General features: G+C 39.0%; 1 non-coding gene across 1 annotated transcript; it reads right to left on the bottom strand.

The window, feature by feature from the left end:
- Positions 1-10,158: 10,158 nt before the first annotated feature.
- On the bottom strand, positions 10,159-10,266 carry LOC112724840 (small nucleolar RNA R71). Its single transcript, XR_003163984.1, has one exon. It is a non-coding gene; the product is annotated as a small nucleolar RNA R71 (small nucleolar RNA).
- Positions 10,267-16,305: the final 6,039 nt, after the last annotated feature.

Below are 16,305 nucleotides of genomic sequence, written 5' to 3'. Positions count from 1 at the left end.
AGGTTAAGACAACCAAACAAGCAATAAAGAAGCATAAAAGCATTCAAGGAAAAATCAAACAATTGTGAATCGGATAATGAATGGACATTGATTGATGTCTAAGTAAACTTAGTGAACTGAATGAAATATAGAACTCATACATCAAACAATGACTCATATTGAAGTTTGTTTGCAACACCTAAGTGACATAGAGGTGGAGGGCATGGATGCTATGGAACTTAGGAAAAAGAAGATTGAAGTGAAAATCAATCACATAGCAAGCATGGTCCACAAAGCTTAGAAAGCTCAAAAATATGTCACTAGGTAAGTTTTTGATCCAATTTCACAATTCCAAAATCTCAATGCATGAAATAGATGATGTAAATAACGGTCAATCATAAACAAGCATCACCTAACAAAAAATGCATTGATAATACACAATTGCCTAACAATGGATGATGAATGCATGGTGACCAAAACATGCAATTCAAAAGAGTTAAGATGATTGAAGGAAATGTAACATATACTTGATATTCACAAATGTTAAGCATGAAAAATTCAAAACCAAGTAACAAATTGTAACTTCAATAAAAGACATCCAACAATGAATATCAAAAACAATTATGCTAAAATAGCATCAAGTTAATAATAAGCAGCAATAAGCAGCAAACAAAATCAATAATCCAACACTTATCATGAAAAATAGAAAATTAAACAGAAATTAAACTAACTAAATAACTAACTAACCAAAAGAAATGATGATAGATGGTGATTGGTAGTGTTGGATGCAGGTTGAGGGAGGGAAAGAAAAGAGGAGAAGAGAGAAGGAGGAAAGAAATGGAAAGATGAGAAGAAATGGAGGTGGATGGAACAGGTTTCCCACGCGTACGCATGGAGTGACACGTAAACGTGGTGAGGTGAAAGGGGTGTGACGCGTAAGCGTGCGTCACGCGTACGCGTGATGGTCAAATCAGTGAGAGGCAACGCATACGCGTGAGGTGACGCGTGCGTGGGTGGATTTTGTGCTAGAGGCACAATTCAAGCCCAAAACGCGCGTAACTCTCTTGAATTTGTGTGGGAGCATGAAAAACCTGGTGGTCACTTGTACGCGTGGGTGAGGCATTGATAAACCCCATTTTTAGGGTTTATCTTGTGTTGAGTTTAGAGTATTTTATTAATCTTTTCTCACATTTACTCAATAAAATAGCATGGTTTTGTGATTCTCCCTAATTTGTGCTTAAGTGTTAAAACATGCTTTTACACCTTTAATTTGATGATTTTAATTCACCTTTGATTCCACTAGATGCCTTGATTTGCTTGTTGAGTGCTTTCAGGTTGAAAAGGCTACGAATGGATCAAAGGAGTGAAGAGGAAAGCATGCAAAGTGGAGAACACATGAAAAAGCCAAAGATTTGAGGTGCAACCATCCACGCGCACGCGCAATGTACGCGCACGCGTGGATCGCGAAAACTCCAGGGACGCGCACGCTTGCTGTACGCAAACGCGTCGATGCTGGCACGTGATTTTAAAGTGAAAATGTGCTCAGTGAATTCTGAGAAGCTGTGGGTCCCAGTTTGCAACTAACTTTGGCGCCAAAATGCTTTAAAGGACCAAGGATTGAAGGGGAATGCATCTTTTGACATATTTCTTGCTCATTAGGATTAGTTTTAGTTAGTTTTAGAGAGAGAAGCTCTCACTTATCTCTAGGAATTAGGATTAGGTTTAGTTCAATAATCTTAGATCTAGGTTTTAATTCATGCCCTCTTCTACTTCTACTTCTCAATTCTTTGTTGTTATATTCATCATTCTTCTATTCTTTTGTTGTAATTTCTTCTACTTTGCTTTCATAGTTGTTGTTGATCTATTCTTGTTCCTTTTATTTTCTTTCAATTCAATTTGAGGTAATTCATGTCAATAATGTTCTTTTTTATTGTTGTTGTTAATTCTTTGTAATAATTGTTGTTATATTTCATTCTTGTTGTCAATTTACTATACTTTCCTTTTATGCCTTCCAAGTGTTTGTCAAAATGCTTGAGAAGATATTAGAGTAGAATTTTATGTTCTTGGCTTGGGAAGGTAACTTAGGAATTTTTGAGGTACTAATGTCCATGTGATTGATAGTTGGTAGCCATTGACTCTAGCTCTCATTAATTCAATTAGTGAATAGCTAGGACTTATGGACTTGGATTGATATAGCTCATTTGAGTTTCCTTTACTTGTTAGAGGATGACTTAATGGGATTGATCCTTGCAATTATCATATTGTGGTTAGTGATAAGGATAGAGATCCTTGACCACCAAACCTTGCCAAGACCTTTTTGTCATTTGAATTCTTTTGCAATTTACTTTTCATGTTCCTTATCCAAAACCCCAAAATATACATGTCCAAGGCCAATAACAAGAACGCTACCCTGCAATTCCTTTGAGAGACGATCCGAGGTTTAAATACTTCGGTTTATAATTTTAGGGGGTTGTACTTGTGACAAACAAATGTTTGTATGAGAGGATTATTGTTGGTTTAGAAACTATACTTCGACAAGATTTCGATTGTGAAATTCTAGACCGTCAAAAATTAACTCATCAAAATGGCGCCATTGCCGGGGATTTGCAATGGTGTTATGTTATTGGTTATTGTATATATGTGAATATTGTAAATACGTCTCTCTTTCACTTGTTTCTTAGACTTAGTTAGTTTGCCTTTGTTTCCACTATGAATTATCACTTTGGCTATGAGTTTAGTTCTAATTGTGTTGTAGGGAATGTGAACTTCAATGACCACATGTATCAAGGATGGAACCAACGAAGATGGGAGGAACCTCAAGGAATTGATCACTCCTATTGGCAACAACCTACGGATACTTATAGGTATAACCACCATCCTAATGTATGTCAATTCAATGGCTATGGTGAATCTTTTTGTGAAAATCAATTACCACCATCATATGCCTATGCCTCCTATCCTCAACATGAGCCTCAACTATACTCACAAGCCTCTCTTTACCAAGCACCGTCCTATGACCCATATCCATCATATGACCTATCACCCATACCGTTCCCTTGTGACCACTATGAGCAAGAACCTTTAGAACCACCACAACCTTATTATGATTACTACCAAGAACCACCTCATTCTACACATACCAAGAAGAATCACCTTCCTATTATGAACCCTTTTTCCAAAATAATGAAAACTCTTATCCACCCCAAGCCCCAATAGATGATTCGCTCACCTTGCTACTTCAAAGACAAGCGGATATGCAAAGGAACACACTAGAGTTTGTGACTAACTTGACTAAGGTAGTGCACACCTTAGCCTACCAATGCATGTACACTCAAGGTGCTTCCGTATCCACATGTGAAGGATCCAAAGAAGAGAAAAGCATAAAGAAGAGGTTGGACAATCCGGTGGAGAAAGAGGAGTTGTGTTTTTTGTTGGAACAATTGGAGGAACCTACATTTATTGAAGAAAATGGAGATGTGGTTGAAAATTTAGGAGATGTGGAACCACCATGGGAATCTCGACAACCTTCGGAGCATATCAAAATTGAAGAATATGAAGAGGTTGATCAAGAGATGGAGTCAATCATCAATGACTTTTTATCCAAAATTGAATCATCTTCCATTAGGTGTGAAATTGACGTTATTGAAGACAACTCCAAACCAAGTAATATTGGTATCCTTGTTGAAGGAGTTGACAAGCAAGAAGAAATTGAAAAAGATTGTTAAGAGGTGGAAATAACTAAGGAAGAGCCCAAAGGAAGAGACCTCGCATTGTATAAGTGTGGGGATGCTCTCCTTCCTAAATCACCATCCAACACAACATTCAAGTGGATAATATTCTTACCTTTGAGTTTCACCTTCTCACTTGAATATGGATTAATTGAAACAGATGGGTAACTTAGAGCTCTCTGCAGAATTAATAATAAGAAAGAGTTGTGTAGTTGTTGGAAGTTTGGAATTACGCTCAATAGGGTCAAAGCTCTAAAGCATAAGGACCATGATTGGAAGAATGCAAATTTGTGTGGGTCTAGGAGGAGAATTTGGTGTGCTCAAGAGAATTCTATGTGTCAACCACCAGGATGGAAGAACCATGACAACCAAGTTGAAGACGGGTGTGAAAATAAGATATGGGATCCCAGATCGGAGCATGGAGACCAACCTTGGGACCTCATAACTTGGGTCGAACTTCACCCAAGCTTGGTGAAGACGGTTGGAATTTCTGTCAACCATTTGTGGAGCAAAGATCCTTGGAGATTCAAGGATGTGTACAAACACAAGCCACCTTGATAAAGAGCTTCCCAAAATGTCCAACTTAAGGACTTAAAATAAAAGTGTTAGGTGGGAGACACCCTACCATGGTAAACTCTTTCCATTTCCTCTTGTAGACTTGATTAATAAGTGATTTGAGTTGCCATTATAGGTAGTTTTCCTCTTCATTGTAGTCTTCTCTTAATGTTTTGATTGTAGCTGCTTAAGGTGCAAGTTATGTTTGGTTGCTTTTGGAAAATTTTATTAATTTTGCATTTTTGGTTGATTTAGAGTTGAAGCTAATGTTAGGGAGTTTTTTAGCTGTTTTTAGTGATTATAAAAAAAAAATCTGGGACGCATACGCACGCTGTACGCATATGCGTCGATGAGGGAATACAGATCCATACATGGATCCAGAGAGTTAGGCGAACACGGCGCAAACGCTGAGCGTGGGGCGCAAGGGCACGCACGCGTACACGTATAGCACGCGTCGCGTCGATGGGTTGACGTGAAACCCATACTCCCACCCGAGAGTTGCGCGACTGTGGCGCGAGCATTATGATTCACGTGCAAGCTGCGACCCACGCGGACGCGTACATCGCGCGTACGCATCAATGCACCCACTCCTCACTCACGCAAACGCACACCTAGCGCTTCCGCGTCCATTTCCTCTTCGCACCACCCACGCGTACGCGCATAAGACGCGTACGCATGGATTCAAAATCCCTAATACCCCACCCACGCGAGAAACCCTTGCCATTTGCGTCTTCCCTGTCTCTCTCTTCCAACGCTCCATTTACCCTTTCTGCTCCGCCAACTCCCTGAACCACCCTCAACCGCCACAACCATCACCGTCCGGTGACCCGTCGACACCGCCGGCCCCTCCCTCTCTTCCTACTTCTCTTTTTCTCTCCTCCGTCCCTCTCCTCTCACCTCTGCCTCTCTTCTCTTACTATCCGCCGTAACCCCCATTTTTCCTCCGCCCAACACCGCCGCGTGCCCCCACTGCCGCCAGCGACGTGCGAAACCACCACCATCACTCTCCTCCTCTGCCCCTGTGCCACTCTCTGTTCTCCAACTCTACTCTGCGACTCTGCCCTCTCTACGCAGCCGCAAGCTCCGCCGCCACAACTCCTGAGCGGCACTGCAATCCCTCGCCCTCTCACCCTTCCATTCCCATTTCTGTCTTGCTACCCCTCAGGTTTCCCCCTTGCCGTATGCTCTGTTCTTTGCTTTCTTTTAGTAATTTTATTAGTTAATGTTAGATTAAATTAGCTGTCTGGATTCTGTTTGTAGGTTAGGTAGACATGTATGCTGTTAGGTAGATAGGATGTGGTTAGAGGATTCTAGGCCTGATAAGTGCTCTGTTCCTGTTTATTTTTTGAATGTAAACTAATTGGTTTCTATTTGGTGATGTCTATATACATATTGTTACTACTATGCTGCGTCAATGCTGCCTTGCTGCAATTTACTTGTGCGATTGAGCTTGTTGCTGCCTACACTTATGCTTTGATATTTCATATGTGTTAAATTGCTGCTTTTCGCTATCTGGGAACGTCCAATTTACTGTCGGAATGCTGCCCAAATTTTTTAGAAATTGTTTTGGTTTTAAACTTGTTACCTAGAATTGAATTTGACACCTTTGGAATTGAGTTTTCCTTGACGTGCACCAAGTTCAATTCTTAGGTGACTTGGATTAGCATTTCCGTGTCCATTTTGCTTCCCGTGATATGCACTGAACCTTCATATGCCTTCACTTCTCAAGTTAAATCAAATGCTTTTTGACTCATGCTAAGCTCACCATTTGATCTTGACTTGCAATTTTTTTGAATATGGTTGATGAGAGGATAATTTATACGCTTTTTGGCATTGTTTTTAGTATGTTTTTAGTAGAATCTAGTTACTTTTAGGGATGTTTTCATTAGTTTTTATGTTAAATTCACATTTCTGGACTTTACTATGAGTTTGTGTGTTTTTCTGTGATTTCGGGTATTTTCTGGCTGAAATTGAGGGACTTGAGCAAAAATCAGATTCAGAGGTAGAAGAAGGACTGCTGATGCTGTTGGATTCTGACCTCCCTGCACTCAAAGTGGATTTTATGGAACTACAGAACTCAAAATGGCGCGTTTCCAATTGCGTTAGAAAGTAGACATCCAGGGCTTTCCAGCAATGTATAATAGTCTATGCTTTGACCGTGTTTAGACGACGTAAAAGGGCGTTGAACGCCAGTTCTACGGTGCTGTCTGGAGTTAAACGCCAGAAACACGTCACAAACCAGAGTTGAACGCCAGAAATATGTTACAACCTGGCGTTCAACTCCAGAAAGAGCCTCTGCACGTGTAACGTTCAAGCTCAGCCCAAGCACACACCAAGTGGGTCCCGGAAGTGGATTTATGCATCATTTACTTACTTTTGTAAATCCTAGTAACTAGTTTAGTATAAATAGGACTTTTTACTATTGTATTTGACATCCTGGATTGTATTTTTGATCCTGTGATCACATTTTGGGGGCTGGCCATTCGGCCATGCCTGAACCTTTCACTTATGTATTTTCAAACGGTAGAGTTTCTACACTCCATAGATTAAGGTGTGGAGCTCTGCTGTTCCTCATAAATTAATGCAAAGTACTACCGTTTCTCTATTCAACTCAACTTATTCCGCTTCTAAGAAATTCATTCGCACTTCAACCTGAATGTGATGAACGTGACAATCATCATCATTCCCTATGAACGCGTGCCTGACAACCACTTCCGTTCTACCTTAGATTGAATGAGTATCTCTTGGATCTCTTAATCAGAATCTTCGTGGTATAAGCTAGATTGATGGCGGCATTCATGAGAGTCCGGAAAGTCTAAACCTTGTCTGTGGTATTCCGAGTAGGACTCTGGGATTGAATGACTGTGACGAACTTCAAACCCGCGAGTGCTGGGCGTAGTGACAGACACAAAAGGAGGGTGAATCCTATTCCAGTATGATCGAGAACCTCAGATGATTAGCCATGCTGTGACAGAGCATTTGGACCATTTTTACAAGAGGATAGGATGCAGCCATTGACAAGGGTGATGCCTCCAGACGATTAGCCATGCAGTGACAGCGCATCGGACCATTTTCCAGAGAGGATTAAAAGTAGCCATTGACAACGGTGATGTCCTTACATAAAGCCAGCCGTGGAAAGGAGTAAGACTGATTGGATTAAGACAGTAGGAAAGCAGAGATTCAGAGGAATGAAAGCATCTCTATACGCTTGTCTGAAATTCTCACCAATGATATACATAAGTGTTTCTATCCTTATTTTCTATCTATTTATTATTTATGTTCGAAAACTCCATAACTATTTTATATCCGCCTGACTGAGATTTACAAGGTGACCATAGCTTGCTTCATACCAACAATCTCCGTGGGATTGACCCTTACTCACGTAAGGTTTATTACTTGGACAACCCAGTGCACTTGCTGGTGAGTTGTATCGAAGTTATGAATGAAAAATAATTTATTAAGACGTGCGTACAGAGTTTTTGACGCCGTTGCCTGAGATCACAATTTCGTGCACCAAGTTTTTGGTGCTGTTGCCGGGGATTGTTTGAGTTTGGACAACTGAAGGTTCATCTTGTTGCTTAGATTGGGTAATTTTCTTCTTATTTTCAAAAAGTTTTCAAAAAAAATTTTTTTTCAAAAATCTTTCAAAAAATTTCCCTTTGTTTTCGAAAATTATTTCAGAATTTTTTAAGAATGAATTCTAGAGTTTCATGGTAACATGTTGAATCCTATCTGGCTGTAAAGCCATATCCAAACTGCTTTAGGATTGGTCTTCAACTAATCACTTCAATGCATGTAATAGCATACTAAAGCTTGGCTGGCTATTAAGCCATGCCTAACCCTCAGATTGGAGCTTTAGACTAAGAGTACAAGATTCCTGGAATTCATATTAAAAATTTTGGAATCCTTATTTTTCTTTTTTCACACTAATTTTCGAAAAATATAAAATAAAAATACAAAAAAATTAGAAAATAAAAAAAAATCAAAAATATTTTTCATGTTTCTTGTTTAAGTCTTGAGTCAATTTTAAGTTTGGTGTCAATTGTATGTTTTAAAGTTTGCATAAAATTTTCGAAAAATTCATGCATTCATAGTGTTCTTCATGATCTTCAAGTTTTTCTTGGTAAGTCTTCTTGTTTGATCTTGATGTTTTCATGTTTTGTGTCTTTTCTTGTTTTTCATATGCATTCTTGCATTCATAGTGTCTATACATGAAAAATTTTTAAGTTTGGTGTCTTGCATGTTTTCTTTGCATTAAAAATTTTTCAAAAATAAGTTCTTGATGTTCATCTTGACATTCAAAGTGTTCTTGGTGTTCATCTTGACATTCATAGCATTCTTGCATGCATTCATTGTTTTGATCCATAACTTTCATGCATTGCATCATTTTCATGATTTTCTCTCTCATCATTAAAAATTCAAAAATCAAAAAAATATCTTCCCCTTTTTCTCTCTTAAAATTTCGAAAATTAGATTTGACTTTTTCAAAAATTTTTTAAATCTAGTTGTTTTTATGAGTCAAATCAAATTTTCAATTTAAAAATCTTATCCTTTTTAAAATCTTTTTCATTTTTCTTAGTTATTTTCAAAAATTTTAAAAATATTTTTCAAAAATCTTTTTCTTATCTTTATCTCCTAATTTTCGAAAATAATATCATCAATTAATGTTTTGATTCAAAAATTTCAAGTTTTTTACTTACTTGTTAAGAAAGATTCAAACTTTAAGTTTTAGAATCATATTTTGTGATTTCTTGTGAATCAAGTCATTAATTGTGATTTTAAAAATCAAATCTTTTTCAAAACTAATTTCAATCATATCTTTTCAAAAATATCTTTCTATCTTATCTTTTTCAAAATCATATCTTTTTCAAAAATTTGATTTTAAAATATCTTTTCTAACTTCTTATCTTCTTATCTTTTCAAAATTGATTTTCAAATTTGTTTCAACTAACTAACTAACTTTTTGTTTGTTTCTTATCTTTTTCAAAACTACCTAACTAACTCTCTCTCTCTCTCTCTCTCTCTCTAATTTTCAAAAATATCTTCCCTCTTTTTCAAAATTTCTTTTTAATTAACTAATTATTTTAATTTTTAATTTTCGAAAAATTACTAACCTTTTTCAAAAACTATTTTCGAAAATCACTAACTCTTTTTCAAAAATTATTTTCGAAAATTCTCTCTCTCTCTTATCTCCTTCTATTTATTTATTCATCTACTAACACTTCATCTCACCCAAATTCGAACCCCCTCTTCCATCTGTGTTCGGATTTTTTTCTTCTTCTTATCTTCTACTCACACAGGGACCTCTATACTGTGGTAAAAAGGATCCTATTATTATTATTTTTCTGTCCCTCTTTTTCATATGAGCAGGAGCAAGGACAAGAACATTCTTGTTGAAGCAGACCCAGAACCTGAAAGGACTTTGAAGAGGAAACTAAGAGAAGCTAAATTACAACAATCCAGAGATAACCTTTCAAAAATTTTCACACAGGAAGAGGAGATGGCAGCCGAAAATAATAATAATGCAATGAGGATGCTTGGTGACTTTACTGCACCTAATTCCAATTTACATAGAAGAAGCATCTCCATTCCTGCCATTGGAGCAAACAATTTTGAGCTGAAACCTCAATTAGTTTCTCTAATGCAGCAAAACTGCAAGTTTCATGGACTTCCATCTGAAGATCCTTTTCAGTTCTTAACTGAATTCTTGCAGATCTGTGATACTGTTAAGACTAATGGAGTAGATTCTAAAGTCTACAGGCTCATGCTTCTCCCTTTTGCTGTGAGAGACAGAGCTAGAATATGGTTGGACTCTCAACCTAAGGATAGCCTGAACTCTTGGGATAAGCTGGTCAAGGCTTTCTTAGACAAGTTCTTTCCTCCTCAAAAGCTGAGTAAGCTTACAGTGGATGTTCAGACCTTCAGACAGAAAGAAGGTGAATCCCTCTATGAAGCTTGGGAGAGATACAAAGAACTGACCAAAAAGTGTCCTTCTGACATGCTTTCAGAATGGACCATCCTGGATATATTCTATGATGGTCTGTCTGAATTAGCTAAGATGTTATTGGATACTTCTGCAGGTGGATCCATTCACCTAAAGAAAATGCCTGCAGAAGCTCAAGAACTCATTGACATGGTTGCTAATAACCAGTTCATGTACACTTCTGAGAGGAATCCTGTGAGTAATGGGACGCCTATGAAGAAGGGAGTTCTTGAAATTGATACTCTAAATGCCATACTGGCTCAGAATAAAATATTGACTCAGCAAGTCAATATGATTTCTCAGAGTCTGAACGAAATGCAAGCTGCATCCAACAGTACTCAAGAGGCATCTTCTGAAGAAGAAGCTTATGATCCTGAGAACCCTGCAATAGCAGAGGTAAATTACTTAGGTGAACCTTATGGAAACACCTATAATCCATCGTGGAGAAATCATCCAAATCTCTCATGGAAAGATCAACAAAAGCCTCAACAAGGCTTTAATAATGGTGGAAGATATAGGTTTAGCAATAGCATGCCTTTTCCATCATCCACTCAGCAACAGACAGAGAACTCTGAACAAAATACCTCTAATTTAGCAAACTTAGTCTCTGATCTATCTAAGGCCACTGTGAGTTTCATGAATAAAACAAGGTCATCCATTAGAAATTTGGAGGCACAAGTGGGCCAGCTGAGTAAAAGGATCACTGAAATCCCTTCTAGTACTCTCCCAAGCAATACAGAAGAGAATCCAAAAGGAGAGTGCAAGGCCATTGAATTAATTACCATGGCCGAACCTGTAAGGGAGGGAGAGGACGTGAATCCCAGTGAGGAAGACCTCCTGGGACGTCCAGTGATCAATAAGGAGTTTTCCTCTGAAGAACCAAAGGAATCTGAGGCTCATTTAGAGACCATAGAGATTCCATTAAACCTCCTTATGCCATTCATGAGCTCTGATGAATATTCCTCTTCTGAAGAGAATGAGGATGTTACTGAAGAGCAAGTTACCAAGTACCTTGGTGCAATCATGAAGCTGAATGCCAAATTATTTGGTATTGAGACTTGGGAAGATGAACCTCCCTTGTTCACCAATGAACTAAGTGATCTGGATCAACTGACATTGCCTCAGAAGAAACAGGATCCTGGAAAGTTCCTAATACCTTGTACCATAGGCACCATGATCTTTGAAAAAGCTCTGTGTGACCTTGGTTCAGGGATAAACCTCATGCCACTCTCTGTAATGGAGAAACTGGGAATCTTGGAGGTGCAAGCTGCTAAAATCTCATTAGAGATGGCAGACAACTCAAGAAAAGAGGCTTATGGACAAGTAGAGGACATATTAGTAAAGGTTGAAGGCCTTTACATCCCTGCTGATTTCATAATCCTAGATATTGGGAAGGATGAGGATGAATCCATCATCCTTGGAAGACCTTTCCTAGCCACAGCAAGAGCTGTGATTGATGTTGACAGAGGTGAATTAGTTCTTCAATTGAATGAGGACTCCCTTGTGTTTACAACTCAAGGTTACCCTTCTGTAAACATGGAAAAGAGGCACAGTAAGCTTCTCTCAAAACAGAGTCAACCAGAGCCCCCACAGTCAAACTCTAAGTTTGGTGTTGGGAGGCCACAACCAAACTCTAAGTTTGGTGTTGAACTCCCATATCCAAACTCTAAGTTTGGTATTGGGGAGTCTCAACAATGCTTTGAACATCTATGAGGCTCCATGAGAGCCCACTGTCAAGCTATTGACATTAAAGAAGTGCTTGTTGGGAGGCAACCCAATTTTTATTTAATTATATTTTTATTAGTTATATGTCTGTATAGGTACATGATCATGTGGAGTCACAAAATAAATATAAAAAATTGAAAACGGAATCAAAAATAGCAGAAGAAAAATCACACCCTGGAGGAAGACCTTACTGGCGTTTAAACGCCAGTAAGAAGCATCTGGCTGGCGTTCAACGCCAGAACAGAGCATGGTTCTGGCGCTGAACGCCCAAAATAGGCAGCATCTGGGCGTTTAAACGCCAGAATTGCACCCTGGAGAAGAGCTGGCGCTGAATGCCCAGAACAAGCATGGTTCTGGCGTTCAACGCCAGAAATGGGCAACAAATGGGCGTTCAACGCCCAGAACAAGCACCAATCTGGTGCTGAACGCCCAGAGTTGTGTGCAAGGGCATTTTGCATGCCTAATTTGTTGCAAGGTTGTAAATCCTTGAACACCTCAGGATCTGTGGACCCCACAGGATCACCTCAGGATCTGTGGATCCCACAGGATCACCTCAGGATCTGTGGATCCCACAGGATCCCCACCTACCTCCACTCACTTCTTCTCACCCCTCTTTCACACAATCCCATAAACACTCTTTCCCAAAACTCTTCACCAATCACCTCAATCTCTCTTCCCTATAACCACTTCACCACTCACATCCATCCACTCTTCCCCATAAACCTACCTCATAAACCCCACCTACCTTCAAAATTTAAAATCAATTTCCCACCCAAAACCCTCCCTTCCCTATATAAAGCCCTCCATTCTTCTTCATTTTCACACAACACAACCCTCTCTTCCCCTTCTTGGCCGAATACACCCCTCACCCCTCTCCTCCATATTTTCTTCTTCTTCTTCATTTATTCTTTCTTCTCTTGCTCGAGGGCGAGCAATATTCTAAGTTTGGTGTGGTAAAAGCATAAGCTTTTTGTTTTTCCATTACCATTGATGGCACCCAAGACCGGAGAATCCTCTAGAAAAGGGAAAGGGAAGACAAAAGCTTCCACCTCCGAGTCATGGGAGATGGAAAGATTCATCTCCAAAGCTCATCAAGACCACTTCTATGATGTTGTGGCCAAGAAGAAGGTGATCCCCGAGGTCCCTTTCAAACTCAAGAAGAATGAGTATCCAGAGATCCGACATGAAATCCAAAGAAGAGGTTGGGAAGTTCTAACAAACCCCATCCAACAAGTCGGCATCCTAATGGTTCAAGAGTTCTATGCCAATGCATGGATCACTAGGAACCATGATCAAAGTAAGAACCCAAACCTAAAGAATTATATTACAATGGTTCGGGGGAAATACTTAGATTTTAGTCTGAAAAATGTGAGGTTGGCGTTTAACTTGCCTATGATGCAAGGAGATGCATGCCCCTACACTAGAAGGGTCAACTTTAATCAAAGGTTGGACCAAGTCCTCATGGACATATGTGTGGAAGGAGCTCAATGGAAAATTGACTCCAAAGGCAAGCCGGTTCAACTAAGAAGACTGGACCTCAAGCCTGTAGCTAGAGGATGGTTAGAGTTCATCCAACGCTCCATCATCCCCACTAGCAACTGATCTGAAGTTACTGTGGATCGGGCCATCATGATCCATAGCATCATGATTGGAGAGGAAGTAGAAGTTCATGAAGTCATCTCCCTTGAACTCTACAAAATAGTCGAAAAGCCCTCTCCTGGGGCAAGGCTAGCTTTTTCTCATCTTATTTGCCATCTATGTTACTCAGCTGGAGCTTCCATAGAAGGAGACATTCCCATTGAGGAAGAGAAGCCCATCACTAAGAAAAGGATGGAGCAAGCAAGAGAGCCCATTCATGGATCTCAAGAGACGCATGCTCATCACCATGAGATCCCGGAGATGCCTCAAATGCATTTTCCTCCACAAAACTATTGGGAGCAAATCAACACCTCCCTAGGAGAATTAAGTTCCAACATGGGACAATTAAGGGTGGAACATCAAGAGCACTCCATCATCCTTCATGAAATTAGAGAAGATCAAAAAGCAATGAGGGAAGAGCAACAAAGACAAGGAAGAGACATAGAAGAGCTCAAGGACATCATTGGTTCCTCAAGAAGGAAACGCCACCATCACTAAGGTGGACTCATTCCTTGTTCTTAGATTCTCTGTTTTTCGTTTTCTTTATGTTAAGTGCTTATCCATGTTTGTGTCTTATTACATGATCATTAGTATTTAGTAAACTTTGTCTTAAGGTTATGAATGTCCTATGAATCCATCACCTCTCTTAAATGAAAAATGTTTTAATTCAAAAGAACAAGAAGTACATGAGTTTCGAATTTATCCTTGAACTTAGTTTAATTATATTGATGTGGTGACAATACTTTTTGTTTTCTGAATGAATGCTTGAACAGTGCATATGTCCTTTGAAGTTGTTGTTTAAGAATGTTAAATATGTTGGCTCTTGAAAGAATGATGATAAGGAGACATGTTATTTGATAATCTGAAAAATCATAAAAATGATTCTTGAAGCAAGAAAAAGCAGCAAAGAACAAAGCTTGCAGAAAAAAAAAGAAAAAAAAATATAGGCGAAAAAAAAAGAGAAAAAGCAAGCAGAAAAAGCCAAAAGCTCTTAAAACCAAGAGGCAAGAGCAAAAAGCCAATAACCCTTAAAACCAAAAGGCAAGGGTAAATAAAAAGGATCCCAAGGCTTTGAGCATCAGTGGATAGGAGGGCCTAAAGGAATAAAATCCTGGCCTAAGCGACTAAACCAAGATGTCCCTAACCATGTGCTTGTGGCGTGAAGGTGTCAAGTGAAAACTTGAGACTGAGCGGTTAAAGTCAAGGCCCAAAGCAAAAGAAGAGTGTGCTTAAGAACCCTGGACACCTCTAATTGGGGACTTTAGCAAAGCTGAGTCACAATCTAAAAAGGTTCACCCAATTATGTGTCTGTGGCATTTATGTATCCGGTGGTAATACTGGAAAAGAAAGTGCTTAGGGCCACAACCAAGACTCATAAAATAGCTGTATTCAAGAATCATCATACTGAACTAGGAGAATCAATAACACTATCTGAACTCTGAGTTCCTATAGATGCCAATCATTCTGAACTTCAATGGATAAAGTGAGATGACAAAACTATTCAAGAGGCAAAAAGCTACAAGTCCCGCTCATTTAATTGGAGCTATGTTTCATTGATAGTTTGGAATTTATAGTATATTCTCTTCTTTTTATCCTATTTGATTTTTGGTTGCTTGGGGACAAGCAACAATTTAAGTTTGGTGTTGTGATGAGCGGATAATTTATACGCTTTTTGGCATTGTTTTTAGTATGTTTTTAGTAGAATCTAGTTACTTTTAGGGATGTTTTCATTAGTTTTTATGTTAAATTCACATTTCTAGACTTTACTATGAGTTTGTGTGTTTTTCTGTGATTTTAGGTATTTTCTGGCTGAAATTGAGGGACTTGAGCAAAAATCAGATTCAGAGGTAGAAGAAGGACTACTGATGTTGTTGGATTCTGACCTCCCTGCACTCAAAGTGTATTTTCTGGAGCTATAGAACTCAAAATGGCGCGCTTCTAATTGCGTTGGAAAGTAGACATCCAGGGCTTTCCAGAAATGTATATGAGTTCATACTTTGACCGAGTTTAGACGATGTAAAAGGGCATTGAACGCCAATTCTATGCTGCTGTCTGGAGTTAAACGCCAGAAACACGTCACAAACCAGAGTTGAACGCCAGAAATACGTTACAACCCGGCGTTCAACTCCAGAAAGAGCCTCTACACGTGTAACATTCAAGCTCAGCCCAAGCACACACCAAGTGGGTCCCGGAAGTGGATTTATGCATCATTTACTTACTTCTGTAAACCCTAGTAACTAGTTTAGTATAAATAGGACTTTTTACTATTGTATTTGACATCCTGGATTGTATTTTTGATCCTGTGATCACGTTTTGGGGGCTGGCCATTCGGCCATGCCTGAACATTTCACTTATGTATTTTCAAACGGTAGCATTTCTACACTCCATAGATTAAGGTGTGGAGCTCTGCTGTTCCTCATGAATTAATGCAAAGTACTACTGTTTCTCTATTCAAATCAACTTATTCCGCTTCTAAGATATTCATTCGCACTTCAACCTGAATGTGATGAACGTGACAATCATCATCATTCCCTATGAACGCGTGCCTGACAACCACTTCCGTTCTACCTTAGATTGAATGAGTATCTCTTGGATCTCTTAATCAGAATCTTCGTGTTATAAGCTAGATTGATGGCGGCATTCATGAGAGTATGGAAAATCTAAACCTTGTCTGTGGTATTCCGAGTAGGACTCTGG

The sequence above is a fragment of the Arachis hypogaea genome, chromosome 11 (genome assembly GCF_003086295.3).
Source record: "Arachis hypogaea cultivar Tifrunner chromosome 11, arahy.Tifrunner.gnm2.J5K5, whole genome shotgun sequence".
Taxonomy (NCBI): domain Eukaryota; kingdom Viridiplantae; phylum Streptophyta; class Magnoliopsida; order Fabales; family Fabaceae; genus Arachis; species Arachis hypogaea.
The sequence above is the reverse complement of the archived record's forward strand: the minus strand, read 5'-3'. Positions and strand labels throughout refer to the sequence as shown.